Genomic DNA, 11209 nt, shown 5'->3' on the forward strand with positions numbered 1-11209 from the left:
TGATGGAGATAGCAAACCTGGTACGCTAACGGAGAAGAAGAGGATCGACTCCGTAGCGGGAAGAGTAAACCAGTCGGCCAAGAGTCCGTTGGGGGTAACTCTAGTCAGAAACAGAAGCGTAAGGCTGAACCAGCGGCACCTGGAGAGATTGCAGCGGTGACTCAAGGAAAGTTTAAGGGAAAACCTAAGGGGACCAGGCCCCCTAAGAAGGTAAAGGATCAAGTAGGAAATGATGTGCTGGATTTGCCATGTCACATCTACACGAAGAAGGATGAAGAAGGTAATCTGATTTACCCGAAGCATACAACTCGGCAATGTCGACTCCTGATCCAGCAATTCTGAGAGAAACAACCCAATGAGAAGGAGAAAGAGTCGGACAAAGATGAGGATGAAGAAGAAGACGATGGTTATCCCAAAGTCAATTCAACTCTGATGATTTTTGCTGATGTTGAGAGCAAGAGTCAATTGAAGGTCATCAACAGAGAAGTGAATATGGCCGCTCCGGCGGCGACGACCACATACCTGAGATGGTCTCAGACGGCCATCACGTTCGACCAGTCTGACCATCCTACTCGTGTAGCCACCCCTGGGAGGCAAGCACTGGTGGTCGACCCCGTGGTCGGGGGCACTCGACTGACCAAAGTACTGATGGACGATGGCAGTGGTTTGAACATCCTTTATGCGGAAACCTTGAAGGGGATGGGCATTCCGATGTCCAAACTTAGCGAGAGAAACATGAGTTTTCATGGTGTTATCCCTGGAAAGAAAGACGAATCACTCGGCCAGATCACCCTCGACGTGGTTTTCGGTGATTCCAAGCATTACCGTAAGGAGAAGTTGACATTTGACGTCGTGGATTTCCAGAGTGCCTATCATGCCATCCTGGGTAGGCCAGCCTACGCACGTTTTATGGCTCGACCATGTTATGTGTATCTCAAGCTGAAGATGCCTGGCCCCAAAGGAGTGATCACAGTTACTGGCAATCGGCAGAAGGCAGAGGAATGTTTCTAGAAAGGTTCCAAAATCGTCGATGCACAGATGGCAACGGTTGAATTCCAAGAGTATCAGAAGAGTGCAAATCTGAGTGATTTGCTCCGAGCCAAGAAGCCTGCTACAGACTCTGCATTCCAGTCGACCGGCGAAATGAAGCCGATTCTTATTCACCCGACCGATCCCAATGCTGCACTGACTCATATATCAACGACACTCGACAGCAAATAGGAAGAAGTGTCGTCCAGTTCCTCCGAGAGAACTAGGACACCTTCGCATGGAAACCCTCTAACATGCCAGGTGTACCAGGGGACTGGCTGAGCACCGTTTGCATGTCGACCCCAAGGTAAAACCCGTCAAAGAGCACCTTCAGTGGCCCGCCGTGCAGAAGAGAAAAGCAATTGGCGAAGAAGTGGCTCGGCTGTTGGCAGCAGACTTCATCCATGAAATCTACCACTCCGAGTGGCTAGCCAATGTAGTCATGGTCCCTCAGAAGGATGATTCACTTTGTATGTGCATTGATTTCAAGCATATCAATCGGGCCTGCCCGAAAGATCACTTCCCTCTCCCTCGCATCAATCAGATTGTTGACTCGACTGCGGGGTGTGAGCACTTGTCTTTCTTAGATGCATATTCCGGGTATCATCAAATCCCACTATATGGTCCTGATGAAATAAAAACAGCCTTCATCACCCCAATCGGGTGCTTTTGTTATGTCACCATGCCATTTGGTCTTAAAAATGCTGGAGCCACATTCATGAGAATTATTTAGAAGTGCCTGGTCACTCAAATCAGTCGGAATGTGGAAGCATACATGGATGACACTGTGGTCAAGTGTCGGTGTACTAGAGTAGGGGTACCCTAGTATCCCGAACTTGTGCACGGGCAGTTGCAGCACCCCGCGGCAAGGCTTGCCCTTTGGAGCCATTCAAGAACAAAGTATTCAAGCCAAGGAGACAAGGCCCCGGCAAGAGGAACTTACCGGGAAGGCCAACCGAGGCATCCCAAGGAACTTGCCGCGACGCGCCGCGTGTCCCGGCAAGGCAACAAGGCCCCGGCAAGAGGAGCTTGCCGGGAAGATCAACCAAGACACCTCGAGGCCTGGTGAGCGACAAGCTTCCGGGCGCGACAAGACGACGACCGCGCCAAGGCACTTGCCGCGGCAAGTAACCACCCTGTACCCACGCTCCAGCGCATCCACCAACGTGTCGCCCTGGGGCTTTTCCAGGCGCGCGTGGCAGGAGGCTGTGCAGCCAGCGGTACGCGGTGGCATGCGGCGCTGACAAGATCGCCATCGTGGCGAACGGTGTCGTCCCTAACGGTCCCTTTCTGCACTATTTGGGCGACACAGACGGGCATTTAATGCCTTTGTCCCCTGCCGTCAGGGTTAGGTAGGATACACTGTGCAAGTAGGTGTACCAATCGCACACTTTTTACGTTTTTACCCTTCTCTGCATTGCCACCTGTCGGTGACCCCTTGAGCATATAAAAGGAGGCCCATGCGCAACGTAGAGGGGGTTCGATCCATTCGGAAGCCAGAAGAAAACACTTAGCTCTTTCGAGCAAGAACACAATCCAATCAGACAAGCAGCAGTAGGAGTATTATCTCTCCGGAGAGCTCCGAAGCTGGGTAAACTGCTCGTGTGCTTCGCCTCGATCCGCTCATCGTGCGACCTCCGCCCCCCGCCGAACCGAAAGGGGCCCGGTCCGCCGGCCCGATAGGTGTTCGTGGATCAGTTTCCCCGACATCTTTGGCGCGCCAGGTAGGGGGCGTCGAGGGTTTGTGAACCTGATCCGGCGTTCACACGAGCTAGATCTTCATTTTCTTCATCAACATGCCACCGAAGAAGAAGGCTTCGGAGGCAGCTGTTCCGTCCGCGTCGGTCCCACCGCCACCGGAGCAAGCGGGTGGTGGGGTGGACGCTGGCGGGAGAACGGACATCGACGAGGAAGCTCACGATGCTGCCAGGTCCAAGGGCAAGGCGGTGCAGACCTCGACGTCCGTGCTTGTTCCGCGCCCATCTCAGGAGGCGCAGGACCGACAGCGTCATGGTACTCGCAGTACCATACGTTTGTTGGGCCAAGATCAAGCTGGTGGATCCCGGGGCGCTCAGGACCAGCATGCACGCCAACGTGCCAGCACGGGCGAGACACGATCACCCGGACGGGATAGTGCTCCTTCTAACATAGTTAGAAGTCTGAGCATATCCCGCTCCTCGCACCGTCCGCCACTGCCGCCCACCACTCCAGCAGAGGCTTTGGCGCGAGCTCAACTGCTCCTGGATTACCCTCCGACGTCGGACAAGATCGACGAATGGAGGGCCACCATTCAGAGTCTCATCGGCTACGCCAACGGCGACACTCCGCGGCAGCCGAGCACGTCGCTGCCGCGACAAGGTTGCCAGGCGCGAGCCGGTGGCAACGAAACTGTTGGGGGAGCAACCACCATGCAATCACCACCCCGAAGGCTAAGATCGCCGACTCGCTGGATCCACCTCGACAGCGACTCCACCGCGTCGTCGGATCCACGAGCTCGTCGCGATCAGCGCCAAGTTCTTCACGACCAACAGCAAGAAGACGCTCGTACTCGCATCGAGCGCCAAAGAGAAGCGCGACGTCAATCCGACAAGCGCGCTGGGCCCTCTGTTGACACGCATGCGCCAGGGGAACCAGGCGACTTGCCGTACGCGGTAGGTTGCCCTGCGTTCACTCGTGAGCTGCGGCGAGTCCAGTGGCCCAGCACGAAGAACTTCAAGCCAGATGTACCGGAGAAGTACGACGGCAAGACGCATCCGTCGGAGTTCCTCAGCGTCTACACCATTGCGGTGCAGGCTGCCGGGGGACGGGACGACAAGATCCTTGCCAACTACTTCCCGCTGGTGCTCAAGCCCAACGTCAGATCCTGGCTCATGCACTTGCCGGACAACTCCATATCCTCTTGGGCTGATCTATGCCATCAGTTTGTCGGCGCCTTCACAGTCGGCCACACGCCTCATGGCCAAGAGAGTGACCTTCATCTGCTCGCCCAGAAGGAAGGAGAACCCCTGCGCAAGTACATTCAGAGATTCAGCAATGTACAACACAACATCCCAGACGTCCACCCTGCCGTGGTGATCAGCGCGTTCCATCAGAACGTGCGAAACCGCAGGATGCGGGAGGAAATGGCGATGTGCAAGATCAGAGACGTCAGTGAGCTATATGCCCTGGCCGACAAGTGTGCACGTGCTGAGGAAGGGAGGAGACTCCCCGAAGAGAATATAGGAGCAGGAGGGTCTGACAGTGAGGATGCTGCCCCGGCAAAGAAAAACCGGCGGCGAAACAACAGGAAGAAGAAAGGAAAAGAGGTGCTAGTCGTCGAGCAGTCCAGCAACGGTGGTGGCGCCAAGAAAGCTAAAGCTGGTGACTCCGACAAGGAAATTACCGCAAAGGCTGTGGCGGCCGCCGACAAGCAAGACGGTACCAGCAAGCAGTACTGCAAGATCCACCGCACCAAGGGCCACGATCTCCAGAGCTGCAAGAAAGTCGAGCAGCTTGTTGAGCAACAGAAAGCTGAATACGAGCGGCACGACAAGGAGAAAGCCCAGGAAGGTGCTGGAGGATCCGGCAAGAAACGTCCCGGCCGTGGAGGATGCCGCGGCAAGGCCAAGCAGCGGCAAGGAGACAGACCTCCTCGCGGCCGCGACAAGGACGAAGATGACGACGATGATGAAGATATGGATGAAGATGAGACCGATGAGCAGGAGTTCCAGAAAGCCACAGAGGTCCTGTGCGTTGACGGTGGTGCTTCTCTGCATACTTCACACCGCCAGCTCAAGCAGTGGGTGCGGGAAGTCAATGCGGCAGAACCACCCGTCGAGTCAAGCAAGCCTCTGAAATGGTCCAGCACGCCTATCATCTTTGATATTGAGGACCACCCTGATCGCATAACTGCGGTCGGGTGCTTGCCGATGTTGGTTTCACCAACTATCCGCAACCTCAAGGTCACTAAGATGCTAGTTGACAGCGGGGCCGGCTTGAACCTGATCTCCTCCGCGGTACTCCAGAAGCTTCAGATCCCTGATGGCGAGCTCGAAGAGACCGGCACGTTCCAAGGAATCAATCCGGGAAGGAGCAAGCCGAAGGGAAAGATCACGTTGCCGGTGACATTTGGCAGCGAGCTGAACTTCAGGACTAAGAGGGTCACTTTTGACGTTGCTGACTTTCCATTGCCTTACAATGGAATACTTGGTCGTCCAGCACTCGCCAAGTTCATGGCAGCCTCTCATTATGCATACAACGTACTGAAGATGCCAGGCCCGATAAGTGTCATCTCTGTCCCTGGCGACAAGAAGCATGCTCTTATCTGCGCTGACAAGATCTACCGGGAAGCAGCAGCCGCAACAGATCGCAACTCACTTGCCGCTGAAGCTCCCGGAGGGAAGAAGAAGACCAAGTCCGGCAAGAGCTCTGATGCCCACTCCGGCAAGCGCACCTCTTCGGAGTGCTGCGCTACCGTCGAGGACGCACCATCGAGCTCCACCGGCAAGTGTAGGAAGACAATGGCAGCTCCACCAGAGACCAAAAGGTGTCCGCCAAGGAGGACGACACTGGTGGTACCTTCACCATCAGTGCCACTCTCGACCCTAAATAGGAAAGCGCGCTCGTTGCTTTCCTGCGGGCAAACGTCGACGTGTTTGCATGGCAACCGTCTGACATCCCTGGTGTTACCAGGAAAGTAATCAAGCACCATCTTGCCGTCTGTCCTCATGCGCGGCCTGTCAAGCAGAAAGTCAGGAAACAGGCATTGGAGCGCCAAGAATTCATTGCAGTAGAGATCAAGAAATTGGAAGCAGCAGGCCTTGTCAGAGGAGTGCTCCATCCTACGTGGTTGGCCAATCCTGTAGTCGTGCGCAAGGCAAACGGGAAATGGAGGTTGGGTATTGACTTTACCGATGTTAATAAAGCTTGCCCCAAAGACCCATTTCCCTTGCCGCGCATTGACCAGATTGTTGACTCCACGGCCGGATGTGACTTGCTTTCATTTCTTGATGCATACTCAGGATATCATCAGATCTTCCTGGCAGAAGAGGATGAGGAGAAAACCGCATTCATTACCCCATGTGGCACATACTGTTTCGTACGGATGCCTTTCGGTTTGAAGAATGCTGGTTCAACAGGGTAGTCCATGACGCTCTTGAACCGCAAATGCACAGAAATGTGGAAGCCTACATGGATGACATAGTGGTCAAGAGCAAGGACAAAGCGACCCTAATTCAAGATATAGACGAAACCTTTGCAAATCTGTGCAAGATCAACCTCAAGCTTAACCCCGAGAAGTGCGTATTTGGAGTCCCCTCCGGCAAGCTTCTCGGGTTCTTTGTGTCTCAATGCGGAATTGAGGCCAATCCCGACAAGATCAAGGCCATTGAGCAGATCGAAGCACCAAAGCGCGTCAAGGATGTACGAAGACTTGCTGGTTGTGTAGCTGCTCTCAGCAGGTTTATCTCTAGGTCTGCTGAGCGCGCCCTGCCATTTTTAAAAATATTGAAAAAGGCAGGTCCAATGAAATGGACTCCGGAAGCGGAGGCTGCGCTGCAGGACTTGAAGAGATACCTGTCCTCCACTCCAACACTTGTCGCACCTAAGCCACAAGAGAAGTTGCTGTTATATATAGCGGCAACCAATCAAGTGGTTAGTGCTGCGTTAGTGGCGGAGAGGGAGGCGGACGATGAGCTGGAAACCACGGCAAGCGCATCCAGCGACAAGCAAGGGACTTCACCGGCAAGCTCTGGTCCCGACAAGGATGGATCTGCGCAGAAGCATGAGAAGATGCAGAAGAGAATGGTGCAGCGCCCAGTTTACTTTGTCAGTTCCCTTCTGCAGGGGGCTAGGTCAAGGTACTCTAGTGTGCATAAATTGCTTTTCGGCCTCCTCATGGCCTCGAGAAAGCTGCGCCATTACTTCCAAGCACATGAGATCATAGTTGTCACTCGCTTTCCGTTGAAGAGGATACTGCAAAATCCAGAAGCAACAGGTAGGATTGTCGAGTGGGCACTAGAATTGTCAAGCTTTGGCCTCAAGTTTGAGAGCACTTCAACTATCCAAAGCAAAGCATTGGCAGAGTTCATAGCAGAGTGGATGCCAACACCAGATGAAGAAATTCCAGAAATGAGCATCCCCGTCAAGGAAGCAAGCAAAGAGTGGCTGATGTACTTTGATGGTGCCTTCTCGCTGCAAGGCGCCGGTGCTGGCGTGCTCCTTGTCGCACCCACCGGAGAGCATCTCAAGTACGTAGTCCAGATGCACTTTCCCAAGGAGCAAGAAACAAACAATACTGCAGAGTATGAAGGTTTGCTTGCCGGCCTCAGGATCGCAGCAGACCCTGGGATCAAGAAGCTCATTGTCAGGGGTGACTCACAGCTTGTCGTCCTCCAAGTGAACAAGAATTATCAGAGTCCGTTGATGGAAGCATATGTAGATGAAGTGAGGAAGCTAGAAGAGCACTTTGACGGCCTGCAGATGGAACATGTTCCAAGAGCTCAGAACGACATTGCCGACGGCCTGTCAAAGTGCGCCACACTTAAGTTACCTGTGGAACCAGGGATCTTTGTGCTCAAGCTAACTCAACCATCCGTAACGCCATCAACTGGACAAAGCAAGAAGAGGAAGTTGATTTCTGGTGACTACTTTCCGGCAGAGCTGCCCGAAGCCGCCGCCAAGAAGGTCCCCAAAATCAGCGCCAAGAATGCTGAGGAGCAGTCTGCTCCGCCAAGCCTTAGGGTTTGTTCCGTTGAAGCAGACGCTCCCGACAAGTTTTGCTCCGGCAAGCTTGTCGGGGAACATCAAGCTCCGGCAGAGCCACAGGTTCTTGCCGTAGAAGCGGATGTTCCCGCAGCAGCAGATGTGCCTTTAATCCTTGTTGTCGAGTCGCAAGCTCCAACATGGGCACAGCAGATTGTCCATTTCCTTCAGACAGGAGAACTTCCCGAAGAGCAAGAAGAAGCGGAAAGAGTAGCCCGGCAGTCGAGTATGTACTAGTTTGTCAACGACACACTGTACAGAAGAAGACTCAACGGTGTGAAATTGAAATGTATTCACCGGGAAGAAGGACAGAAGCTGTTGGCAGAGATACATGGAGGCATATGTGGTCACCACATTGGCACAAGAGCACTTGCCGGCAAAGCATTCCGGAAAGGTTTCTTTTGGCCGACAGCCCTCCAGGATGCAACGGCACAAGTAACCAAGTGTGAAGCGTGCCAGTTCCATTCCAAGCAGATACACCAGCCAGCTCAAGCTCTCCAGACGATCCCTTTATCCTGGCCATTTTTGGTCTGCGGGCTCGATATCCTCGGCCCCTTCCCCCGAGCTGCCGGGGGCTTTGAGTACTTGTACGTTGCAATCGACAAGTTCACGAAGTGGCTGGAAGTGAAACCAGTGAGGAAGGTGACAGCACAGTCAGCAGTCAAGTTCTTCAGGTCAATTGTTTGCCGTTTCGGGATCCATAGCAGGATCATCACCGACAACGGCACGCAATTTACGAGCCGCACCTTCATGCAGTATGTCCAAGATCTTGGCGCCAAGGTCTGCTTCGCTTCTGTTGCTCATCCGAGAAGCAACGGTCAAGCGGAAAGGGCAAATGCTGAAGTGCTGCATGGGCTCAAGACCAGAACTTTCGATAGGCTGCGCAAGTGCGAAAGGAACTGGATTGAGGAGCTGCCAGTGGTTCTTTGGTCGATCAGGACGAAGCCAAATCGAGCCACTGGCCAGACACCTTTCGCTCTATTCTATGGAGCAAAGGCAGTTCTCCCCAAGGAACTCGTATACGGGTCACCTCGAGTGGTCGCTTATGATGAGCTTGAGCAAGAGCAGCTACGACAAGATGACGCACTGCTCCTTGAGGAGGATCGTCTTCAGGCTGTTGTACGAGCTGCTCGATACCAGCAACCTTTGCGTCGCTACCATAGCCGCAAAGTTAAAGCCACGAGGAAGGCGCCCTTGTTCTTCGGCGCGTTCAGTCCGCCAAGAATTCCAACAAGTTGACGCCGAAGTGGGAAGGCCCTTATCGGGTGAAACGAGTCACTAGGCCTGGCGCTGTCCGCCTTGAGACCAAAGATGGCATACCAGTGAGCAACTCCTGGAACATTGAGCATCTTCGTAAGTTTTACCCGTAAGGTGCGGTTGCCGGAACCCGTTCCGGCAACCACCTTTTGTACAAGTCTTGCCAATGTTGCATGTAATCCTTTGTACAAAGCCGGGCACAGATCCCGTGCATAAGTAAAGCTCATCTGCCCCGCACATCTTGTCAATTTCATGCTTTTTACTTTATATTTGCATGCGTTATCTAACACTTTGTGCAGCACCTACCCCCGGTAAGCAATAACGAGCTATAAGGCTCCATGCCTCTATTTTCTATTCTTTCTTCTTTTCAAAAAGGAAAGGAAGGTTCCCTCGCCCACAAGTTTCCCGGGGGGCAAGGAGAAGATAATGGTGTGGATCAGGCGTCGTTCAACCAAGTCTTTGCCTTACCGGAAAGCAAACGATAGAAAAGCTAAGTTGCCAAAATTTGAGCAATCATTTTTTAAATTTTAAAGTTATCTTCCTTGAACGACCGTGCTTTGTATGGAAAACCTATGCGCGGAGGAACCAACTCGTAGCTAGTTGTGCCCTTACTTTGTTTCGAGTCCGCTCAACAACTTAAGTGTGCTGCAACTAGTCGCGACAAGGTTTCTTGTCGGAAGCGGCACCGCCAGCAGGCTGTTAACGTCCTGCACTCAGCGCTCGCGGCTCGGGTGCCTGCGCCAACAAGTTCCCTAAAAGCGCAGGGTATAAACATACAAAGGAAGGAATCTAGTAAAGGAAATAACATAGCAAATCTCTACCCAAAATAGAGTTATATTACAAGATAGCTTGTCGGAGCTCTAATAGATTGTTCTCGTGACATGACCAGCAGTGACAGAGAGAAAAAGAAATGGGCGGCCTAGTCTACGTGATCGCCCTCAACCCTCTTGATCTCGCTCACCTTGTCCAGAATGGGTGCGACAAGAGCCTTGAGCGCATCCCGATCAGCATCCGGCGGCAAGGATTTGAGGATGTTGGTGAAGTTGAGGCCTGGATTGCGGAAGGCCACCTTCATCAGCACCTTCTGGAGAGCCCCCGCGCAAATCCTGCGTGACTCATCGGCCAGCTGCTTTGGGATCCTCTCCCGGAGTCGCTGGAGGGCCGTCGCCACGCCTTTGAAGAACAGGCTGAGCTTGGTGCTGGGTTGGAGATGCTCGTCGGATGGATACCCAAAATCCTCCATCCCCAGGTGCGCCAACTCCCCGTCGATGGCAGCGGCAGCATCCACAAGACCTTCAGTCGAATGCTCCACTGTCTCCCTGAAGGCGTCGTGGGCGGCAGCAGCATTCGTCAGCAGCGCCTCGTCGGCCTTGATCTTCTCCGACAAGGCCACCTCCCACTCCCTGGCGCCGTCCAGCGTCTGAGTCAACGTGGCCAGCTTCAGCTCGAGATCTGCGTTGGAGTCCTTGGTGGCGCTGAGCTCCTTGCTCCTCTCAGCGAGAAGACCCTGCAGCTCACCATGTGCGGCAGCATCCTTCTCGCGCTCGCGCTTGAGAGCGGCAAGCTCCTCGCCACTCGCCCTGAGATCGGCTTCCAGCTGCGCCACCTTCACCTCCAGCTCCTTCTTGGCGGCCTCGGCAGCTTCGGCAGCATCCCTCGCTTCCTTGACAGCCCCGCCAATTGCTTGCTCCCTCGCGGCAAGTTCCTCCTCGTGGCTGTCAAGGTTCACCTTGCGCTGCGCCAACTCTCCTTCCTGCACGAATAAGTTTTCGGCGACAAGCCCTTGCTTCTCTTCAGCTTCAGCCTTCTCGAGGAGGAAGGCTTTCCGCTCCTAGGGAAGTTGCTCCCGCTCCTCCGCCAAGGACCGGAGAGCTTCCTGCCTGAGGCCTCGGAGCTCCTCCACGCGCTTCTCAATATCAACCCCGGCCTTCGCGACAAGCGCCTCTCGGGACGCCAGTTTGGCTTGCCGGGCACGGTAAAGTGACGTCAGCTTCCGCAGCAGCCGTTCCTCCTCAGGCTCATCGCTGCTGCTGCTTGGCGGGTCGACCACCGTCAGCCCAGCAGAGGCGAGCACCTCTCCGTCCAGGATTTCTCCCTCGACCGGCGCCCTAGAGCTTGATGCCCAGGGGAGCTTGATGAAGATACCGTCGCCGGCCTTGAAGTAGGCGCCGGCCTGGGGCTC

Source organism: Triticum dicoccoides, chromosome 5B (assembly GCF_002162155.2).
Source record: "Triticum dicoccoides isolate Atlit2015 ecotype Zavitan chromosome 5B, WEW_v2.0, whole genome shotgun sequence".
In the NCBI taxonomy this organism is placed as follows: domain Eukaryota; kingdom Viridiplantae; phylum Streptophyta; class Magnoliopsida; order Poales; family Poaceae; genus Triticum; species Triticum dicoccoides.